The sequence below is a fragment of the Cimex lectularius genome, unplaced genomic scaffold, assembly GCF_000648675.2.
Source record: "Cimex lectularius strain Harlan isolate CLEC.00 unplaced genomic scaffold, Clec_2.1 scaffold114, whole genome shotgun sequence".
Classification (NCBI taxonomy): domain Eukaryota; kingdom Metazoa; phylum Arthropoda; class Insecta; order Hemiptera; family Cimicidae; genus Cimex; species Cimex lectularius.
This window is the reverse complement of record NW_019392782.1, coordinates 1,397,199-1,420,453: the sequence shown is the minus strand read 5'-3', so window position 1 is coordinate 1,420,453 and position 23,255 is coordinate 1,397,199. Positions and strand designations below refer to the sequence as shown.

The window sequence follows — 23,255 nt, the reverse complement described above, 5'->3', positions numbered from 1 at the left end:
CAAAGGCAAGATATTAATGAAATAATAAATATAAGATATTATATTAATTAACCGAAAATCGGAACAACCATTAGATATTGAGTTTTAGGTAGAGGGATTTTATAGGACCTTTTCCAGTCATTGGGATATACACCATTGTAGATAGACGTGTTAAAAATATCAGCTAATGTTTGACTAATCTGAATTATAACCAATTTGATAAGAATGGTAGAGATTTTGCTTAGTGCCTCTTGAATTTATGGTGTTTATTGTTTTAATAATTCCTACTTATTTCAATTATTTAAGGTTTTTAGTTGAGATAAAAAAGTCAATGTCACGAGCGGGATTCGAACCCACAACCTTCGGCTACACACGCCGCTACTCTACCACCTGAGCTATCGTGACTTCGATCCACTAACTTTCTATCTCAACACCACCTTTTGAATTTTCCCTCCTTTTTGCCATGTTTCATTGTTAGTGTCCGAGTGGATCGAAGTCACGATAGCTCAAGTGATAGAGTAGCGGCGTATCAAGCCGAAGGTCGTGGGTTCGAATCCCGCTCATGACGCTGACTTTTTTTATCTCAACTAAAAACCTGAAATAATTGAAATATATTAATTGGTGAAGCGGACCACGAAAACTAGTGAATTCCTATATATGTTAAATTTTTAAAACGCAATTTTTCTGGATTAGTGGTATAAAGTTTGCTGTTGTTACTACAAGTCTACCAATCTTTTATTTGCACAAATAATATTCCCCATCGAATTGAAATGTTTATTTAACTCATCGAACCGAATATTAGGATCTTTCGAGAAATTGTTGAGAGAGAGAGAGAGAGAGAGAGAGAGCGAGAAAGAGAAAGAGTCAAAATAAACGTGAAAAAAAGTGAAAAGAGAGAAACAGGAATAGAAGAAAATAAACGCCAATTAAAGATGTAGAAGACGAATTAGTTAAGAAATAGAGACCAGTAGCCAAATGAAAGAAAAACAATTTTAAACAGAAAAACCGAGGGAACTGTTGTAGATATGAGAACATTACACCATGAAAGCCTTATTAATAACAAGAACTAATTAATGTTTATAATAATAGTTTTGGTGACCTACATGTAATATATAAAATATATAAACTTAACTATAATTTATTAATATTTATGACGTACATGGGTACAAGAGAATGATGATTTAACTGTGAATTAACCCTATATGACGAAGCTAACTGGTCTGGTTTGTAACTCGCTACAAGTTTCATTCTCCCATTGTGAGGCATCTGTCATAGGGGGCAGTTGATTGGACTCGCCCTGCTTACAAGTTTGGACATTTAGTGGAGGAGAGTTGGTAGGAGCACTTCATCAGGAAGCCCCCGAACTCCCCCACGGCCCGGCACCCTTTCCTAGTTTAGCAACAGATTAGCGACGACTTAACTCATAACCTATAGCGCTTAATTCTGGCCAAACCTCAACGACGGTATAACGGACCTCATAACTTTCAGTACCGTCATTCCTAGATCAAATTTTCATTTAAAAGACACATTGTAGCACGAAAAAACGAAAACTGTCGAAATTAATAAGCCTAATTTTTTCATATTTTTTGGTTTCTAAGAGTTAAATTTTCATAAAAGTTATGTCGCATTATCAATTCTCTGACCACAGCCCAAAACACATAAGGATAAACACATTAATCGCTTAATTTCTTTATAATTTTTTTTTCTTTCCATCCCACTCCCTCTCTCTCTTTCTCCCTCTCTCTCCCTCTCTCTCTCTCTCTCACTCCCTATCCCTCTTTCCTTCTCTCTTTCTTCTCTCAGTGTAACTCACTTTTTCTCTTTCTTTCTTTTCTCCTATATTTCCTCTCTCTCACTCCCTATCTCTCTCTCTCTCTCTCTCTCTCTCTCTCTCTCTCTCTCTCTCTCTCTCTTTCTTCTCTCAGTATAACTCACTTTTTCTCTTTTCTTCTCTTCTCCTATATTTCCTCTCTCTCAATCTCTCTTTTTCTCTTTGTATCTACCTATTTATCTGTATACCTACCTACATAGGGGGCGGTATATATCGATCTATATTTTCAACACTTTCTTTAAATCTCTCACTTTCATTCTGTTTCTTTACCTCTCCCTGCCCTCATTCCCTCCATCTCTTACCCTATTTTTCCACGCTCTCTTCTCTATCTTTCCCTCTCTCTCTCTCTCTCTCTCTCTCTCTCTCTCTCTCTCTAAAATATAAACAATATCTCTTTCTTTTGTTCTAAATATGTCTTTCTTTATATTTTTCTCTTACATTCTCTTTTCCACAAACTGCTTTTTCACGACACTTCCTTTATATACCTCTCATTCTTACTTTTTTTCTCTCTTTATTTAGAGAAAAAACGGCTATTAAAAATACAATACTTTCCTTTATAATTGATAAATTACATTCAACTCTGCTAGTTTTATTTTCTTCCCAAAATAGGTACACGATAACTAACTTACGATATTTGTATGCTGAATTAGATTTCTATTGGGACAGAAAGTTATAGTACTCATAAAACAAACTCTTAGTTACTTACTAAATCTCCAGCACTTTCCAAATTATATATTTAACTACAAAACTTTCCACAAGTTTTAAATATATACTTTACTTTAAAACCAAATAAGACTCCTTTGTTTTATTCAAAATTTACTTAATACACAGAACAGTCAATTGTATGTTCTATGTATTTGTTCGAAAAAGTTCGTAATAGTTTGACAGAAACGCTCAAAGTGATTGAGCTTGGAGAATTTGTTCAACATAAAGCTAGATGAAGTAATCATTTAACTTAAATTGATTCGGTTCCCTGTATATGTATAAACATCGGTAATCGAATGACTTAATTGGATGTAATTAGTTTAAAAGGGTAGCTATTGACGTGGATGGGAATTTAGCGGACAACCCCTTTCTGATTGTCACTTGACCAAAGAGGGAGGACCTCAATAAACATTCCATTAAATTAACGGCTCCGCTTTGGCGGACGCTTTTTATCCTAAGCCTTAACTTTTCAACAGAAAAAAACCAAGTTTATACATGTTTGGCAATAACATGATTGACAAATTCAGCCTGAATCGCATTTGCTAAATCAATATGTACGTTTGCATATACCTTACATCGAAACAGTCGTTCAATTATCGGAATAGTTCACCTATGGCAACGCGACATTTTGATTTTCGGGCCGAATCTAGATATGTAACAACATTAGATGATGAAAAGAAAAACACAAAATTGTTACATTGATTATATTATCCCTTCGTGATTAAAAACAATTCTTCTGTTCTTGTTCTTGTTTTGCAATTTGTTGGCCATACTTTAAACTAATGGAATACTTCAAATAAAAGGAATGAGCAATAACGCACAGATGATAATGAGTAAACTAAATAAAATGAGTTTAATGTATTGTAACCATTTGTTATTTAGTTAGGACTAGGGTAGGGTCTGGAGGCTTTTTGCTGTTTTAGAAGTGGTTGTGGAAAGAGATTGGGCTAGCGGGTTAGGCGGACAGATAACGTGAAATTGTGAATCTGATCCTGCATGAATGGGACGTCTAGATTTGTCCTAACAAAGAGGAATTGAGGAAGAGGCAGAGGAATTAAAGGATTCGTTGGATGTTGCCGAGCCCTCTCACTAAATCCTTGTAATGGTTGTTTTGTAAGTGGTTATTTTTTTGAATTATTAGTGTAGATTTTGCTGAAAGAGTAAAGCATACTTGTCATATGTCTATTACGTGGATGCCATGACGGTATTTTGTAGATAGAATTGTTGTCTGCGTAGATTGAAATTTGTGCGCTAGTGGGGGTGAGTAAGCTATGATGATATTGTAGAGGATTGGTCCTAAATACTTCCAAGTGGGACTCTTCTTCTGGAGTGATGTACATCAGAAGCGATTCTCACTTTAATTCATCAATCCGAGAGTAAGGACTTCAGGATCATTATGTAGAGGATTGATTTTAGACTATGTCCTCGCGAAGGTTTTGATTGACATCACTTTTGAGTGTGTACATATGTTTCAGTAGTCTGTACTGTCCTAGAAGTACTATTGTTTTAGTCTTTACACTCTAGGTTCAGTAGTTTCTACAATGGTTTTTTTAATTAACTGTTTAAATGCCTTTGTCCTGTAATACAATCCCATTAATCCTAGGACTTTCTTAAATCAATTTTTGATGTGTGGTATGACGTAAAAGGGTTCACGGACCAGTGAGTTTCCTCATCGAATTTTTCCCACCTCCAGCCGAAAGAATGAAATTTAGTGGTCAGGAGGACTTCCAGTGCAGAAAAAGAGGTTGATTTGCCCAGTAATATCTAAGCACGCTTGCCATTGAACAGTACTGAAGATCCTGACTCTCCTTAGCTGTATTTTCAATCGTCAAAACATTGATGCATATATTTAATTGGTACTTTTTATGAGGATAGGCTATCGGAGCGTCTCCCAGCAGCCCGGGAATTGTGGTTCTAGCTACTCCCTGGACGAAGATTCCCAAGTGGTTCTCATTGTTCCAGCAATATCCAGGCACATTAGCTTTTAAACAGTACTGAGTATCCTAACTGTCCTCAGCTGTAATGCTTTCGATCACCAAACCACAAAAAATGTCAAAATATGGTCAGTGCATATTCCTTTTTCTCTTGTCACACATGAATTGTATGAACGATATTATTTCAATCAGCTGATACTACTATTATAACAAAATAAATAAAATATGTACAAGTTAACTTTGGACTACAAGAATACGGACTATAACTTCATCTGCTCATAATGTGTACGTCAAAGAAGTGTGCCGCGATATACGGTGTGATTTTGGTGATTTATTCGTTAGTGCATATTGCATTCTTTGCATACATGTACGGTTTCGACCTGACACCGGATTGGCTAATGATGTTAAAACTTATGTTGGATTTTAATGTTTTGCCTGGTGCTATTCTATTGCTTATGGCACTTTCGACGGAAAACCTGGCGATCTTAATGGTGTGCGAAGTAGTCTTCGGCGTCACGTCATTCGCCTACATCCTCTACTTTATAATAGTAAATTATCTGTTTTACAAAATGCAAGAATTCGGCATAACTTATATCACATTTATGGGTCAACGGGTTGTTTTTTTACTGTCAATTATCATTGCAACAATCTGCCTTGACATTCGACGGAAGAAGAAAGAACGCAGAGGCGTTATCAAAATGGCAAATTTTACTAACGTCGAAGTCTAGTTTTGAACTAATTTAATGTCTACGTTGTAGACAAAGAATCATACAAAAAGAAGCAAGACAATAAAGCGCGCACTAACAAATAGCCAAATTCTACCTTGACTCAACTAAGGCCAAACCGATTTTCATACGAATAAGAAAGAAACTATTTTTAAAATGACGTATATCCAAGATAAATATTAATTTTTATATAACAAATATATCATAAAAATGGCTGTGGTTTAGACTTTTCTAAGTTAATTTGGCCTATGATTAACTTTGTGCCCCATGTAAAATACAAATGTACAACCAACATTTTCCATGAGAAAAACTTACTAATAATTGTTGGAAAGTGTTACCATCCAACTTTTTGGTAAAGTGGTTTATTGACCACACTGAAGCAGCCACATGTGGATTAAGGAAAATTATTTGCTACAACGCTAACTCGACGAATGGCCTTCGATTAATAAAAACATAGTAGAGAGGATTTCCAATTTTTCCCATTTTTTAAACCTACTATGATTCACGAAGAATACATAGACCATACAAGAATAACAATGGGCCTTCTGGCCGGAAGGTGACCGCTTAGGTGTCCGTTATGCAAGGGTAGAATAACGGTCCAGCACTTTTTTAATTGAAGAAGGCTTGACGTATGTACGCATTATTTTCGCATAACGTTGGACCTGTGCGTAGTCTTGGTGTACGGTATAAAGCACTGATCGCTGTTTCGGTACCTCAAAGCTATAGCGATTTTTAAATGTATATAGTGTTTGTACTGAGTCTATACTGTCTTTATGTTAATTTCTTGAAATTATTTCATTATCATATTAGAGTAAAAAGAGGGGGTTGTTTTGTCCCACCCCAAGGAATATCGAGTACTCTGGGGTGTGTGACATCTGGAGAGTAAAAGTAAGTTATTAGCGAGAATGGAGTTGGTTCGACCCACCCCGAGGAATATAGAGTACCTTCTCTGGAGGGGTGAATGTGACCAGACTTCTATGTTCGTATCAGGTGTTGATAGGTCCACTCTGCCGATCGTGTTTTCTTTTTATTTGATACTTGACAACCTGAAGTACAAACTAGGCTATCATTTTAGGATATCGACTAGTATACGTATAAAAAGCATACTAAAAAGGTCGAGACGCTCAGACGGCTGCAGAAAAAAAAACGCGTGAAAGTCTAGAAATAGAAGTAAAAACAGGCAGAGGGTCGGCGATGACCTCACCTGTTTGACGTCCCATAAACCTCCCACATTATATTTACCAGCTGATAGAAAATAGTGTGATGTCGGATATGCGAAATGTGCGTTACAAAAGCTGGCGCTATTTTATTCGGTTTCATAATGATGGTTTATGCCATGATTCATATTGTATTCTTTACATACGTCGCTGCCACGGTTATGGAACCGGATTGGATCATGTTGTATAAACTTTTATGCGACTTCATTCTCCTTCCATCGGCCATTTTGCTCATCATCGCTTCATACAGGGACAACATATCGCTCCTGTTGATTGCTGAGGTCATGTTCGTTGTGACGGCATTCGGTATGCTAATCTACACAGTGGTTTTCCTTATCCTCGTCTTGAAACACAAAGACTTCGGACCGACGTTTGCTTCATTTCTCATGCAGCGGGCGGGATTCTTCGGACTGACGTTCGTCGCAGTCTGCTGCCTTGACAGACGCCGGAGAAAAAAAGAACGCAATGCACCGACTAAAATTGTAGACATGAACGTATTTTAACTACACAATTGGAAATGTCTGTAATGAAAGATATATTTTCTTACTAAAAACTATTTTAAACGAAGTGTTTTTAGTATCTGAAGTGATTATCGGGCTTAAATATACATCTTACATTTTTCAACTGCTAGCTTTTACAATGTTCCTTGTTAATATGACATATTCTTAATTACAAAATAAAATACATTATCCGAGTAAATAACAAAAATGTTATAGGTTTTCTTGAGATTTTTGGGGACATGAACCTGCAGTTCATGTGGTTTGTCTTTTCTTGTGTTTATTTAACCAAACCTTCATTGTTAGATTTCTGTAATTTTTTCAGTCGGGATTCTTTGTTGTAAGGGCAGAAATTATAACCTGTCCACATTTCGACAATTCCGCATGTGAAGAAGTAAAATTGCGGGTCTTGAACTAGGACGTTCTACCTCAAGGAACACAATCTGATAACTTAGCCATTGGACACTGTTTATTATATTCGAGATGGTAAACGGTTTAAATAAGCACCTCAGCCGGATGTGTGAATGTACGACTAAATGTGACCTTACAGCCTTATCTAAATGTGACCTTACACTATTTATCTATATTTCAAGCATCATGCCAATTTAAAGTTGCCGTTGCGTAAAAATGAACCAATACTCTACACAATCTATACTGTGGACTTACCCACACAACAAATCATTACCAGCTGCTGTACTGGATCGTGGATCAAGTTAACAAGCAACAAAGGCACGTTTAACTCAGACGTCAGGCCACACCACGATAAATATAACAAAGTAATCCTTCGATCAAACAAATACCGGTCAACATTGGTTTATACTGGTTTTGTGAAGTTTAATTTTCCCTCATTTGAAGTCCTTCCTGTCGGATTGCTGGTTTAAAGTGATAATCGGATTCGTCATTCTAATCAAATCTGAAATTCCGCAAGGAAATACCTTAGGACCAACTCTCATCACACTCTACATGGCTTACACAATATACACGGCTCGAGCATGCAACCGCACCATCCGATCCCTTGTCACACAAGCAATTCAAAAATACCTAGATCTCTATACCACTGGTGAATTTGGCTCAATTGTGCAAAAAACAACACGTGACTTTTGGTTCAGGCGTCCAGGACTAATACAAAAACAATAAAAAAAAAGATTCCGTTCATCTAAGCAAATATTGGGCATTACATGGAAAGCATACTTACATTGAACCCACATATCACAAATTTGACAGAGCCACACACTTTAGTAGTTAAATAACAATCCTCGCTGAGTATCATCCAATCTCTACACTCAGACCCTAGCTTTGCAACAAAGTAATAAAAGAATGGACTTAATTACCGATAGGTGCACAAAGTGACTGATCAAGAATAAAATCAACGTGCCGTTTACGCTCAGATATTATCAGCTTGTTATATTCAGAACAAGCAAAACGATAGCCAAGTGGCACAGACAACCTCGTCGGTATTAAGGTCGTGACCGATGTCTGTCCGACTTCGGGGGCAATTAGAAAAATACCTGGTGGTGTACCAGATGAATTATGGTATAAATTAGCCATACGATCTGGAAGAATGAGGAAAATTTTAATTATTAAAGAACGCATTACGATATTTACCATGATAGTTTGTGGACCGCAGCCCGGGGCTCTTTTTGACCTAGGGTCCTGGGATGTGGATAGCCAATGGAATACAAATTGGCCTCAAAGGGCCGGGACCTTTCGAATGTAATATTCAAAGACGACAAATAGGGATGAGGAATCATTTCATTCCCTCCGTTTTAACAAGGATTCACAAGGTAGATGCAATAAACCCGAGGGATTTTACGATATGAAATAGTACAATCTAAGAGATACGATATAAAACCTCTTCAAGATTGTTTCAAAGTGAATGCCATTTCTTTTGATTTTATGAAGAAAATCGCAACATTTTATGAGAACATTTGAGGGAAAACTGTTCTTCTTTTTTTCTTTAAATAAATAGAATAATTTTACACAGCACTTTGAATTCTTCAGTGATGAAGAAAAATAATTAATTGAGTTGTGAGGACCCTGTAATGTGGTAGTTTCCGATCATTTTGCTGCTTAGACACTATAATTTTAATCAAAGGGTTTCTTTTTGAACAAAAATTGAATTGAAAGAAAATAAGGTAAACTAACTGCAAACAAAATAAAATTATAAATTTTCCAATATTAATACATTTACTAAATAACATATTTCTTCCACCACGGTTCTCCTCGGTTTCAAAGGTCAAGTAGAAAAGGCAAAGAATGTATAATAATGATAATTATGTATAAGATGTAGAAAAAGGGCAAAAATAAATGGAACCATGCAAATAATCTGAGAGATTAAAAAATAAAGACAGAGAAAGGAACATAAAGGAAAATAGAAAACAATTATTTATTTACCAGCTGGATACAGATTGGAACACTCCCGTATTGATCACTTTTTGCAAACAGACAATTTTAATAAGGAGCTGAAATGGGTTTAATCGGCTGAAATTAAGGACGAACAGAACGTTCTTTATCCCTATTTATATTTTCATGCCTTTTTCAGTACATGTTATAAATCTACTTACGATAGTGTAGTACTATCGGTAACAGTTAGTGTTTAGGTTTTGATTAAAAAAAAGAAAAAAAAAGAAAAAGTGAAAGCGGAAAACAAAAATAGCTCCTCGTTCATATCAATGTGAAATGTTTTTCACACTGTGACGTTGGACGGCATTCAGAGGAAGATTTGGATAAAGTGCCGAAATATGGGCGTGCGAGAGTGGCCCTGCCTTAACCAGCGGAAGTATAAACTCAACGCCACTAGAAATAAATCCTTGCCGTCGGATCTCCGGGAAAAAATCCAACTCGAAGAACCCTAGTGGCATATTTCCACCTGGTATATTTCAACTGTAATGCTCTCCATTCTGCCGGCTTTAAAATAGAATAGAAGTTCGAGTGATTTACATCGATTAGATATAGAAAATGTACAATGTGCCCACTTTAGCACGGCCCATGGACAAATTGGGCCGCCTAGCCTTGGAATTGTACTGTTTTCCTGTACAGAAAAGTTGTGAAGCTAATGTAACTAATCTCAATTAAGTTTAACTGCGAGCTTATGGAAAAGAAAAAAATTACAATTATTCAATATTGCGAAATATTTAAAGTATGAAGAGAAAAGAAGGCTTAAACGCCAACGTTCCGGCGTAAAATAAGAATAAATTACATGGCAACACAAAGGGGATTTGAAAGTGTTGGGAATACAGACATTTCAGATCTAACAATAAGTAATCAGTCTTCTGGACTTAGTTTTTTCTTTCTTTAATAATTAAAATAAAAATAATATATAATATATAATGTTTATTATATAACTTATGATTTTGCCATCTCGAAGGTGAGATAATAGGTCATCTCAGAAAAACAAAAACCTGTTTTTCTTTCAATCCACAACTTTTCGGATTTATTTTAATCCTTCCTCAGGCGAGTTAACGCTGTGGTTAAAACAGTGGTCGTCTGCGTTAACTCATCTGAGGAAGGATTAAAATAAATCCGAAACGTGTGGATTGAAAGAAAAACTGGTTGTTGTTTTTTTGAGATGACCTATTATCCCACCTTCGAGAAGGAAAAATCATAAGTTGAACTTTTAAGGTCGAAATATAAGAAAACATCGTTCATTACATATTCAGTTAAAAAAAGGGTAACCTTCTTCCATCTAGACCATGCAGGTCAACAAGTAATTGATTCTTTCTTTTTGTTTTAATTATTATTTCAAAATAATTCAAAAATATATAAAAAATATACTTAACTTACAGATGAAAGAGTATCATATTTTTTAAAATCTAATAGTATACAGTAAATTATTACATTATTCTAATACCAATAAATTGATGCAAACTAATTTATTTTAACTAATTAATTTTATCCTTATATATTTTTATAAGTATGGCTGATGATGGGTGTAGATTCACTAAATGTACATACTTTATTAATGTAAAAAAACCAAATGGAAATTTTGTCTGAAATTAACCAAAAAACTTGATTTAATTTTTTCTGGAGTTAAAAGCATACGGAACCCATAAAATATTTCTTTATCTTTATTTATTTCTTTATCTTTTAATGGATTATTTATTTGAACGGTAATATGTCAATGTAAAAGTTAAATATTTTCGACAACACCAAGACGAAACATACAAATATTAAAAAACAAACAAATATTTTATGAAATTTTAAAAGGCATGAATATCGAGAAACCTGGGGGAGTAAATGTGACCAGACTTCTTTGTGTAGGGACTGTGATGTATATATTTATATTGTATGTTTAATGTCTATTGTGTAGTTGACAACCTGAGGAAAATCCAATGACAATTACAAATACAAATGAGAGATTAGCATTTTACAATATCTACTTAGTTTCGATATAAAAACAGAGATCAGTAACAGGTCTAGACTCTCAAATGGCTTGCAAGTTGAAAAATAAGAGCAAAAGGCCATGGAAAGAAGTATATATACATAGTCAGTTGTTTGTCATCCCCTAAACTTTCCACATTATATGTATAAAGAACATCAGCTAATTTATAAATATTGCTTTGCATATTACATGATTGTAAAACTGTGTGGACGGTTTTTTCAAATTAAAAAGATCCGGCAAAATTAACCCAACAAATAGGTCAACAATTGAAAAAAACAACAACGAAAACTTGTTTTATATAACATATTCCATATCATGATTTTTGGCTGATTTTATCGACATTTTTCACCAGAAAATGAAATTTGTTATTATTTGGCTAAGTCTATAAACGATAACTTCGCCGAATGAGGAGAAGAAAATCATTAAATTCTAATAGAGTTTCATGTTAAGGTTTGGCTGAATTGGGCCGATAAATTTCCAATTTGATCTATTCCAGGAAGAGGAAGAGAAATGGTTAATCAGACGGAAATCTCGGACATATCATCGTCCATTTTCCGCTTTAAGCCTCGTGGAAAATCTCATGAAATATCAATTTCAGTCGTGCTCGCTGACGTCTTTGGATGTAAATCGTTCTTCAAATGAGGTTTCATTGAATGAGAAAGAGAAAATAGGAAGCAAATATTGTTACGAGTTCTTACCTGATCACCCGTGATTAGTACTAATTGTGAATACACGTGATATATAAGAAAATATCAACATTGCTATATATAGTCGTGAAGGCGTCCACTTTCTACCTTTGAAGTACGTTTTTGATATATAAACTTATTTAACACTTTTATTATTTTAATTTCGATCCTTACTTATTTATCTATACTTTATTCCTTAAAATTTATAATAGGCAACAATCCCAACATGCGTTACCATTCGCAAATCATGTGATTTTTGGACTGAATTAATAAAATTTGCTTATTATCTAAGTCGAAAAAGATTTCAATCCAATAGGACCGAATGATTTTGGATGGTTTCATACCGAAACCGAGGACGTAAGATTGAGCTCTCATAATGGAATGTTCAATTCCAACGAAGCCACACTGGCGTCATGAGTGAGTTGTTTCGTCAGGTGGATGACGCCAAGTGGGTGTCGTGGAAATTGTTTCACCAGGGATGTCGCCACATTGACGTCATTTGTGTGTTGTTTCATCAGGTCAATGACGCCTGATTTGCATCATAAGCGAGTGTTTCACTGTGTGAACGACCCCACAATGACTCCCAGCTGTTTCAAATGTCTTAGAAATTAAGGTTTTTAGTTGAGATAAAAAAGTCAGTGTCACGAGCGGGATTCGAACCCACGACCTTCGGCTAAATACGCCGCTACTCTACCGCTTGAGCTATCTTGACTTCGATTTATTTTAACTAAAAACCTTAATTAATTGAAAGATATTAATTGGTCAAGTGGACCACGAAAACTAGTGAATTATGTAAATTGTAGGTTGTAAATACAGGTTGGTTCCGTGTGAGATGAGATTTTTGGAAAAAACGGATTGTCGCACCAAACCCACCAAACATTTGCCATTAAAATTTAGGTTATTTTCAAAATCTACATTAAAATTAGTTAAGTTGTCTAAAGAAGGAAACAACTTCTGAATGCCTTCAAAGGATCCCTTAGTTGCGTTGCCAGAAACCTAGAAAATTTAAGCACGGAAAATTTGTAAGGAATTTCAAAACTACATAATGTTGCTATGGACACTTCTTATAGATCGTTAGATTTCACTTAAACTGCTTCATTTATTCGATTTTCGAAAGGCAGTTTTGGTAGAAACGTACGATATCAATGGAAAATCAATGCTCGCCACAAATCATTGATATTTCAACGTCCTTTTAGTAAAGGAAAAATTATGAAGTCAATAAAATTATTTGCGATTACGCTTCTACTCGTGCGATTTCGTTTGCAGCCAGTGTAAATAGACCGTTAAAAAGGTTCGTCAAGATTTATACATAAATCTTTATGAATGTACTCAAGCAGAACTGCACCCCAACACAACAAGATTTAACTTATAATTTATAAATTATCTTGGCTTTCTGAAAGCTAATCAACATCAGAAAAGTGGCATAGATGAATTTCAGCCGGTTAAGTTTCTGGGTTTTAAACTTGCCTGTGGCACATTTCCCATTATAATTTATTCCGCCCTTTATTTTAAGATATATTTATTTTTGTAATAATCAATCTAAAAATTAAATCTTTATTGTTTTAATGATATATGAATAAAAATATTTCACATTAATTATAATTTTGATAGAGTGTCAAGTGAATATTGGAATGTTAGGGTAAAATCAGTCAACACATCATAATCTTTTGTAATCTGGGATCAGCCATTCGCTGAGCTTGGGCTCCAAGGGTTTTCAATCCCAAACGCAACCAGTTCCTAAATCCAAATCCACTCACTCTTAAATACGTACTGTCCTAATTATATACCAGTTTGGGTGGTGTCACAATATCGGCCCTCTCACTGCACGAATTCACGCCGATGAATACACTCACTCTCAACACATTCTAAAACTATTATTTCTGGAAATAATAAAATAAAACTGTTTCCTCCACGAATCGGAATAGGAAACCCAGGTATTTGGTACTTGGGGTTACTCTTATTGGATGTCATTCCTACGCGCTCTCTATACGGATCCACGGAATTGTACCCCTAATTAAGTGGAATACATCGAGTAACCTTTTTCTATTTACCGGACACATTGCGGGCTTTGATCAAAATATAAGTGTGTAAAGGTGTCAACCTCGCTTGGCCTATCTTCCTCGGATGACTCTTCTTCTACGAATCAGATCCTCCGAAGGCCACCTACACTGCTCTTTCGTGAGTGCTTCTCAGTCGACTCGGCGCACCGGCGCTGCCACTTTCTCATCATGTTCTTTTTACGTTGTAAGCGTCGTAGGACCAAATTGCAGTTGTCCTGTCTGGAGTTGGGACGTCCCGGACTTAGACACCTCGTCCGCCTTTTCATTACCCTCCAGAACCTTTCCAATTGTAATTAGTGAGTTTCGCCTTTAAAAATAATTACTATTTTTATCTGAAAAAACGTGTGTGAAAAATGAAACAGTTATGTAATGGTATAATGATAAATATCTTAAAGACCAGGAATTGTTTCTTTTTAAAATAAGCAGGACTCTGTGTAATGAGGTTGTAGAGCAATAGTAATTACACACATTAATATATTTATTCTAGCTGATAGCATGAATTTTCCTTTTTTAACAGGATTTCCGTTCGATTTACGTTCGAAACCATAATATTTCCCATGTTCTATATAAAGGAAAGGGAATTTATTTAAACTCGTATACCAGGAAAAAACATAGCCCTTGGCAGGCACGTGGCATGTTCGCCCCCTGCCACAAAACGCATCCCTTTGTTCCTCTACGAAGCCGTCCTATACAGGATTAATGGAAAAAAAGCCCGGTTGAAAAATATTCGATTCGCCCCGGTTTGAACGTTCGATTGTTTCCCGAAATCAGTGAAAATCCTGGCCGTTAATTTTCCGTTCGGTTCATATCGGGGAGTTCATACGGTTCGGCTAGCACATTGGACCTGTGATTAATTAAGCCCGGATCGAGATAAGAAAATGTCACAGTTCCTCCTACAAACCCAACCTTGGTAATTGATCGTCTTGTTTAATTGAAAACGGAAGAGGCTTGTTTACCACAATAGTTTTTATTTCTAGTTGTAAAATAATACTAGGAAAATAATATTTGTACAATGAGTACGTCATCCGACGATTGATATAAAGTTCAAAGCGTTTTTCATTTTTTAAAACTCGATGAGCAATAAGTTGAAACAACTTTTCTCTAGAGATTAAAAAAACATTAAGAAGTAATGCAACAAGAGTAATTGTTATAGAACTCTCATTTTATTAATACACTGAATTTATAATTTAATTCTTATACAGAAATAAATTACAAGGAGCTGATCTCTCAGAAAAAGCAGTAATAGATAAAATTACTTACTTTTTACATAAGCAATGTTGAATTAATTGACACAGTAGTAAAAATAAGCGTAATTGACGAAACGTAAACACTATATTATACATGGTCTATACTTTAGAATATTATTCTACATGTCAAACTTTTGGTACCTCCGACTGTACATCGACAAACGCCTGACGTGGAATCCTCACACAAGACTGAAACGTCAGGAGGTTATGACACGATATAGAGCTCTTGCACGACTTCTCGACAAACGTTCTAATTTACGTGTCAAAAATAAAAGGCTGCTTTACAAAACCATAGTTAAGCCGATTTGGACTTAAGGACTGGAAGTGTGGGCTTCAGCCAAACATTCCTACTGCCAAGTCCTTAATCCTACGAGAAATACTAGATACTCCATTTTATTTATCGAACCTAACTGCACATAAAGACTTACATATCCAGTTCGTTCAAGAAAATACGTTCCCGTTACCGCAAATTTTACAGGACAAACCCAACTACCGTAATCAGCAGATCAGAAAGCTCGTATCCGGACGAATCCCCTCGAACCCCCTCGCGAACTAAGAGACAATGGCCACGAGATCTCTTAGGAAGTGATGGTGATGATAGTGAAAGTGATAATGACACAATTATCAATCAAACGGATAATATTTTAGCATCATTGAAGTAATACCAATGAGTATTTTCTCCACTCCTTTTTTAAATTTTATATGTATTACCTTGCTCATTGTTACATGTTAACTACTTGAACGTAGTTGTAATGCACTACAAATTAAAAAAACAAAACATATCAAATGGGACAAAAAGTCTCTATTGTCCATAGTATAAGTTTTAATTGTATTTGCGACATTTTTATGTAATTATTAGTCAGTTATATCCCTATATCATCCAGCAAATCAATAATCTTGTTCCTACTACGCAATTCGGATTTACAAGTCAGCATTCTTGCCCATGAAAGTTACATCGAGTCGGTGATAAAATACTAAGGAAATATATTGTTGAACTTGCTTTCGACCGAGTGCGGCACAACCGTTCACATGTTAAACTAAAACCTCATCTTACAGACACGAATTACCGCCTCATTCTATCTTTCCCGTCAGAACGCTCGTTCAAGATGTCGTACAACGATCTATTTTCTGATGAACACGAAATCCAGGCCGGTGTGCTCCTTGGTAGTAGTAGGACCCACGGATGTACATTGCTTAGTGTATTTCTCACACATACTGCGTCAGCGCAATTCGCAGAGGATATCGCAGTTCTTGCAAGTGGAGCTTCAAGGGAAGAAGCATCAAACAAAGCCCAAACATCTATGGACGCTATTGACCAATATACCAACAGATGGAGATTCAAGATTAATGCTCGAAAATCGTCCATGGTTTTCTTCACTTACTGACCGAACTAAGTGATCTTACCCATAGATTACTTGTAAAAATTCCGTCACATATTTAGGGTTATCCCTTGACTCACGATTAACGGAACCATACCACTACAACAGTAACAGATACGGAACTGGACCTTCCAACTGAAACCAATACTCCTGTCTCAGTAACTTCACCTTAAGACAAAAGTCATTGTCTGTAAAATGCCAATCCGTCCAATCTGGCTGTATAGATCGGAAATATGTTTTCAACTCGCAACCCAATAGAATGCAAGTAAAGCCAAATAGAGTTAGTTAATAACTGCATCGTACGTGACTTTGAGTGAAATATAAATTCTGGTTATACTCATCGCCTCCTACATACTCTACAAACAAACAACGACTAATCCAAATTCCCATATTTTATCCATGCCAAATAATTAGCCACTACGACGTCACCTTTGAAGACTGAAACGTAAACTCAGTTGTTTAAAACAATGATTCGGCCGAAATGAAACAATTAACCTGTGTATATTATCTATCTTGTGTTTTTCAAGTTTGAAATAAGTATACTTAAACCATTGGCTAAAGTTTAAAGCACATATGATATTATAAAACTAGTTATATGAAAATGAATCAAAACTTGGTAGGTGTCACATAAAAAATAAAATTTGATATTAGTTACCTACTACTGTGATACTAAAAAAAAATGTTTAGACCACTTAATTCAAATTCTGTGTAATTATTTAACGATGATTTCAACGTTTTATGGGTGGTGTTTAGTGACCGTTAATGAATGACTATTTGGAGATTGTGAGATGCGGTCTGATGTGACGTAGGTTTTAGAAAAACATTTTCTTTATCGTGCCAACGTTTCGATCTTTATTGAGATCATCTTCAGGACTCAAAGTGTTTGTTTTCTGTGTAGATGTTTCATTACTGTGTGTCGTGTTGAGAGTGCCTACGTTTTATGACTTGTATAAAAAAAATGACAAAAATTACTATCGTAGGGAGATACAAAACGTTAATAGTTAGCAATAATTACCACTTACTTATAATTGAGTAATAAATAATTAGTAATATAATACAAATAATGTAAATAGTAATAATAATAAATATTTTTTTATTTTGTAAATTCTAATTAAAAATGGATGAAATAATTAAGAGAGGGCAAGCCAAAGGAAATTGATCAGGGGAAAGTAAAGTTTAGGTTGGTTTTCTGCAAAGCGTTTTTACCATTTAGATAAAATGTTGCCCACTTTTCAATCGTTATCGCACATCTGAAAAGCGAAAATCAATTTAGTTATTAACGCTTGATTTATTGGAGAGACATATCAGAGATTTAGGGATACAATTTAACAGCTTAGAGTGAACAAAAGAGGACCAGTGTCCACATTAGGTCTTATCTGCGCCCACGGGCCGAACAAATCACCGTAAGTACCGTTTCGCCCTCTCTATTGCACGTTCTATCTGATTACGGATCCTTACAAGACTTTAATAAAAGCCTGCATCCTAATAAATTCGGGGCGTTACGTCCCGAGAGGTAGATGGTACACGTACAAAAAAGTGGTACTCATTGGAGGAAGCAGGAGATTGAATACCTCATAGAACGAGCGATGAATATTTATATTCTTGATTAAGAAACATTTAATTAATTGTTCCGGCTAAATGGGTCGGACGTGTATTAAAACGTTTCTTCCCTTATTGCTACTGTTTTTCCTTAATCTAATTAAATTTTTATGAACATTTTGGCTCGTTATCATTGTAATAACTCCTACCAAAGAAATACATGATACAAATGAAGAGCATATTAAAAAAATTATTGAGGGAGGAAAAGTTTAAAATTTTGATGATATGCACTTAAAATTTAGTCTATTGCGTCTGACCTCTAATGTCCTTTCCTTCCCTTCAAGGGTAGTAGGACGTCAGAAAAAAGTTGATCTATTTTTCTTATTTACTAATTTTATTGCGATTACTAATTTTATCAGTGTTACCAGAAGGGTACAATTATTTTATGAAAATTCCGTTTTGTTCTTAGTTAAAAAATGTTTTTATGAGAAAATCGTGTGATTGAGGGAATACATGAAATAAATACACTCTTTCTCTTTTTGAACCTTCTATTTCGTTTTCCCCTTCTGTAATTTTGTCTCTTCTTTTGCTAATCCTTTTGCCCCCCCCCAAGCAACCCTCGTAGCTTGTTCCGTTTCGGTTCCGAACTTTTTGCATGGTTGTGAAATAAACTTTGACAAAAGAAAATTTCATGAAAAGCTCAAGAGCAGCCAGCTCCAGTGGCACTAGAAGTTTCAAATTTATGAGCTTTTCGATTATTTTTTTATTTTTATTTTTTTGTGGCGTCGAGATTCGCTCATTCGCCATGTTTTGATATCTTTTTAGATCTTGTTTTGATATGTTCAACTTCGACAGGCATTTTAACAATTAAGTAAAAAACCTCTACCAATCCTCAAGAAAATCATTCGTTTCAAGATGTTTAGTGTCTTACTTTGAGGATGTTATACATAGCATATATCTCTAGCTAATCAGAGAAAAGATGGCTGATGGAAATACCGAAAAAATCAGGATCTGTGTTGTATTGAGGATATTTTAACCGTAAAGTTATGTTGCTAATTCTTATCTTATTGAGAGCCAAATCGCAACAAGAGGGAAACGAAAATTACTTGGCGGGTGAATTTTAATGTTTTAATTTTGGCTTTCACTTTTTTCTGACAATTGTGTTGTTTGGTACCAATTTTTCCTGTTATGCATCTCTTAATGAGGTATAGAATTATTTTCGTGGATATGATATCGAGATTTTCTTTCCTAGATTCCATAGCCTTTACAGTAGGCAATGGTCATCTGTAGATAGCCATCTTTAGAATATCCATTGTGCCTTTAATGCTCACGTATACTTGTAATGTTTTATTTTTTTACTTCCTTGGTTTTGTAAAAGGGGTTGTTAAATGACGGGTGAGGGAAATTAACACTTTTGGCCCATAAAAACAAAGAATTTTTGTTGTAAAGCCGATCTTCATCGGAATACGCAAAACTTACTGAACAAAAGGACCATATTTTGGACATATGAATGATATACTCGGAGATTTTTTTGTTGAACAAGGGGCAATACCTAAATATCTATCGGATTCCTTAGGAAACATATTGGACGGTTGGAACCGGACATGCCAGAAACAGTGTTATACACCAAACGGAATTCCAACGGAATAACTCTCCGGCTGAGAGACCGCTCTTCCTAATAAAATGCGATCAGTTTTTCCTCCCTCCTGACTTTATGAACTTCTTTTATGAATGTTAATGCGGGCCGAAGAAATAAATAATTTTCGCATTGGAATGCCTATAAAAATGATTTGTGTTCTCTTAGTTTTCCCCGATTGATCCCTAGCATCACGTTTATTTATATTTTATTACAACAATTCTCGTGAATTATTGTTCTTTGAAAAAACAAAGTTAGGCTTGAAGAGAGCGAGCTTCTTGTAATTCAAGAACTTTGTTACATCGCTTTTTAACTCAATTGGCATTTTTCCGAGAAAACTGTAACAAAGTACATTGTTTGAGAGAGCGAGTTACAATGTCAGTAACGTGGATCGATCACTCATTTAAAGTTATATATTATATTATGGGCTTCACAGTTTCTTGTGCCTGTTTCTACTATGTGACAAAAACACACCTTTACATGAAGAATTGATTAAGTTTATTAATCCGAAAGAATTTGCTTGAAACTTGAAATGAAATAGAACATAAACTCATGTAAGGCCCAAGATTTGATCTCTTACCCATAGAAAATTTCACAAATAATGATAGTGAGCGTTCGGGCTCTAAAGCTCATTTTTAGCATTCATATAAGCGTAGAATTTCGAGTTATGACCAGCAACCAATACTTATTGTTCACGTCTAAATTATACGTAAATTCCGATGCATAACAGTGTGGGCAACAGAAAATCTCATGGACACGGAAAATGTCAGCCTAATTGAAAATTGAGTTTGAACGAGTTGCCTCATTGAAGGAAGGAAAGGCCGAAAAAGCTTAAGTGACCGCATGGCTGAAAAGGGCTGAATTAAACTACCACGGAATACCCGGTTTCTTTCAACCTTAATATTTGACTAATTTACCCAGAAAACGAATTGTTAATTTAAACAATTTATTTAATGCCGCAAAAGGGTTAAAACATTTTTCTGAAATCTGAAGATGGCAGAATAAAAATGCCGTTTAGAACAATATCGTTATTTCCAGTGATTTTAAACCTCAATAAATTAATATTCAGAAATAGATTTAGACAATAATCATATCTGTTCTGCCGTGTTTATGGGCGTACATAAAGCATTCAAGGCTTACTACAATAAAAAAATTCTTCCGAATCAGTACTACTTATTTACTTTTAACTCTCAGGAAAACTGTTCCTAGTTAAGGAAAAGGTTGAATATTCCCAACTTTTTTTTATATTGATGATTTGGAGAGGGAAAGTAAATACTACAAAATTGGCAATAGCCCCTATTCATTTTTGAGAAGTTTAATTTAAATTAAATTAAGTAATTAGATGAAATTTTGCTTTTATACTGTTCTAACTAGATTAACATAAAAACTTCCAAATCAAATTGTTATTTATTTAGAAGTCGTGAGATACAGTCTGGTGTGATGTAGGTTTCAGAAAAACATTTTTTTTATCGTGCCAACGTTTCGATCTTTATTGAGATCATCTTCAGGGCCAGGGATTTACAAACATTGTTCGGATTATACAAATATATGTAACACGTGAAAATGAATTTATACAATGATGTATCCAATGTAAAGATTATAGGTTTATTCAAAGTATTTTTCTTTCTCAAAGTGTGGGTTTTCTGTTTAGAAACAAAATTTCGACTTCAACAGTTCAAATATATTAAACACAGAACCAAAGAAACATACAAGTAACTTTGCGCACGTGGTTGTGTGTCGTGTTAAGAGATTTTAATGTTTTTTATTTGTATACGTTTGATTTTGAAGGAATGGGGAAAGAAGTAGAGATAGAAATTCATTTTTCTATGAGGACTCGGCTTCTTTGAGGTGAGAATGCTGAGAATGGGAAAATATAGTAATGGTTTGTCGTTCTGGCTTACTTATCTTTTCAGGATTATTATGGACGGGATTATTAGGGAAAGGAAGCATAAATTGTTATGGTTTTGACTGTGTAAAAATTGTTTGATATGTGGACTGTAATGATTAATTTATATGTTGTATTATATGTTTTGTTATTGATATCGAATGTGATTTATGATATTAGCTTCTGAAATTGATATTTTGTTTATCTCTGTTGATGTAACCATTTCTACAATGTTACTTTTATGTTTCTTTTGTTCTGTATTTAATATTTCTGAATTGTTGAAGTCAAAATTGTGGTAGTGTTCAAAATGGTGGGTGGCCAGTGCTGTAGAATTTTGTTTTGGTTTTTTGCAATCGTAAATATGTTGTTTTACCTATTATCCGGATATTAGAATGTAATTGCGATGTAAGTTGCCAATTTATACGATTGATTTTGTAAATTACATCAGACCTATTTGCTACAGGTGTAGGATCTTTGATTTTGGAAAAAGGGTGTGAATAGTGTTATACCTTTTGAAGGCTATTTTAAAGTTATCAGAAGAAAGAAATGTGGTTAATTTTTGTAATATGCCGTGAACGAATAGTGGTTTGTCTGTGTTTGATAGAATTGATGTAGAGTTATTATCATTATTAATCCGTGTAAGATATATTTGTATATCTTTATGTTCTTGAGGTGAAAATATTCATGGCTCAGGTAATAATTCTTTGAAGTAGCCCTTTGGCTGTGTTTATTATTGTATGAAGAGGATGGTTTGATGTAAAGTTGAGGTAGCGATCTGTGATTAATGTGCCATCTGGTTATTTTCTCATGAGTGTATCTAAAAATGGTATTTTTTTGTTGTTTTCGGTTTCATGTATAAATTGTAAACGTGGGTGAACGGTATTAAATGTGTGTGTCCGAACTTTTAGAAATAAAGGCTGGCGTTCTCCAAGGAAGTGTCCTAAGTCCAATACTGATTTATACCAATTTTATACCACTTTATCACATATCAGTGGAAAATTGTATTGAAGTAAACAAGAAAACTTCAAAAAATGAGCAACAGAATTGACAGATGGACTAAAAATTGACAAATTGTTATAATGTATAATTCTGTGCACATTAGTCTTACGAAAATTACTTCAAAGAATTAATTACAAAACGCAGTGAAGTATGTAGGTATTGCTAGATTCTAAACTGAAAGGAGAACACATATGAAAAAGAGAACAGAATTGTTTTTGTTTTGAAAAACCTCTCGTTAATCAATTCAGAAAAAAATCTTAGTTATTTACTTACTATTACTTATATACTTACTATAATTACTTATGTCCAGATCAATAAAATAATTTATGGGGTATAATGGTAGGGGTAGAGTATTATTTTACAAAAATTTCAAAACTTATTAAGGAACATTTTCGTAAAAAACTTGGTAATAATGCTTGGTACATGTGGAATGAACATATTCATCAGTACCTTAGGATATAGCACATTACGATAATAAGCAGGGGTTCGGATTACGATATAAGACAATTTTTGGCTCTTTACATAGTCGAATGGCATCATGGTTATAAGCAGGGT

General features: G+C 34.7%; 1 long non-coding RNA gene and 1 other non-coding gene across 2 annotated transcripts in view; one reads left to right on the top strand and one right to left on the bottom strand.

Moving 5' to 3' along the window:
* The window catches only part of LOC112127212, a 581,355-nt gene that overhangs the window by 99,994 nt on the left and 458,106 nt on the right, over positions 1-23,255 (top strand). The window lies entirely within an intron of this gene.
* Trnah-gug lies at positions 312-384 on the bottom strand. The gene has a single exon. It is a non-coding gene; the product is annotated as a tRNA-His (tRNA).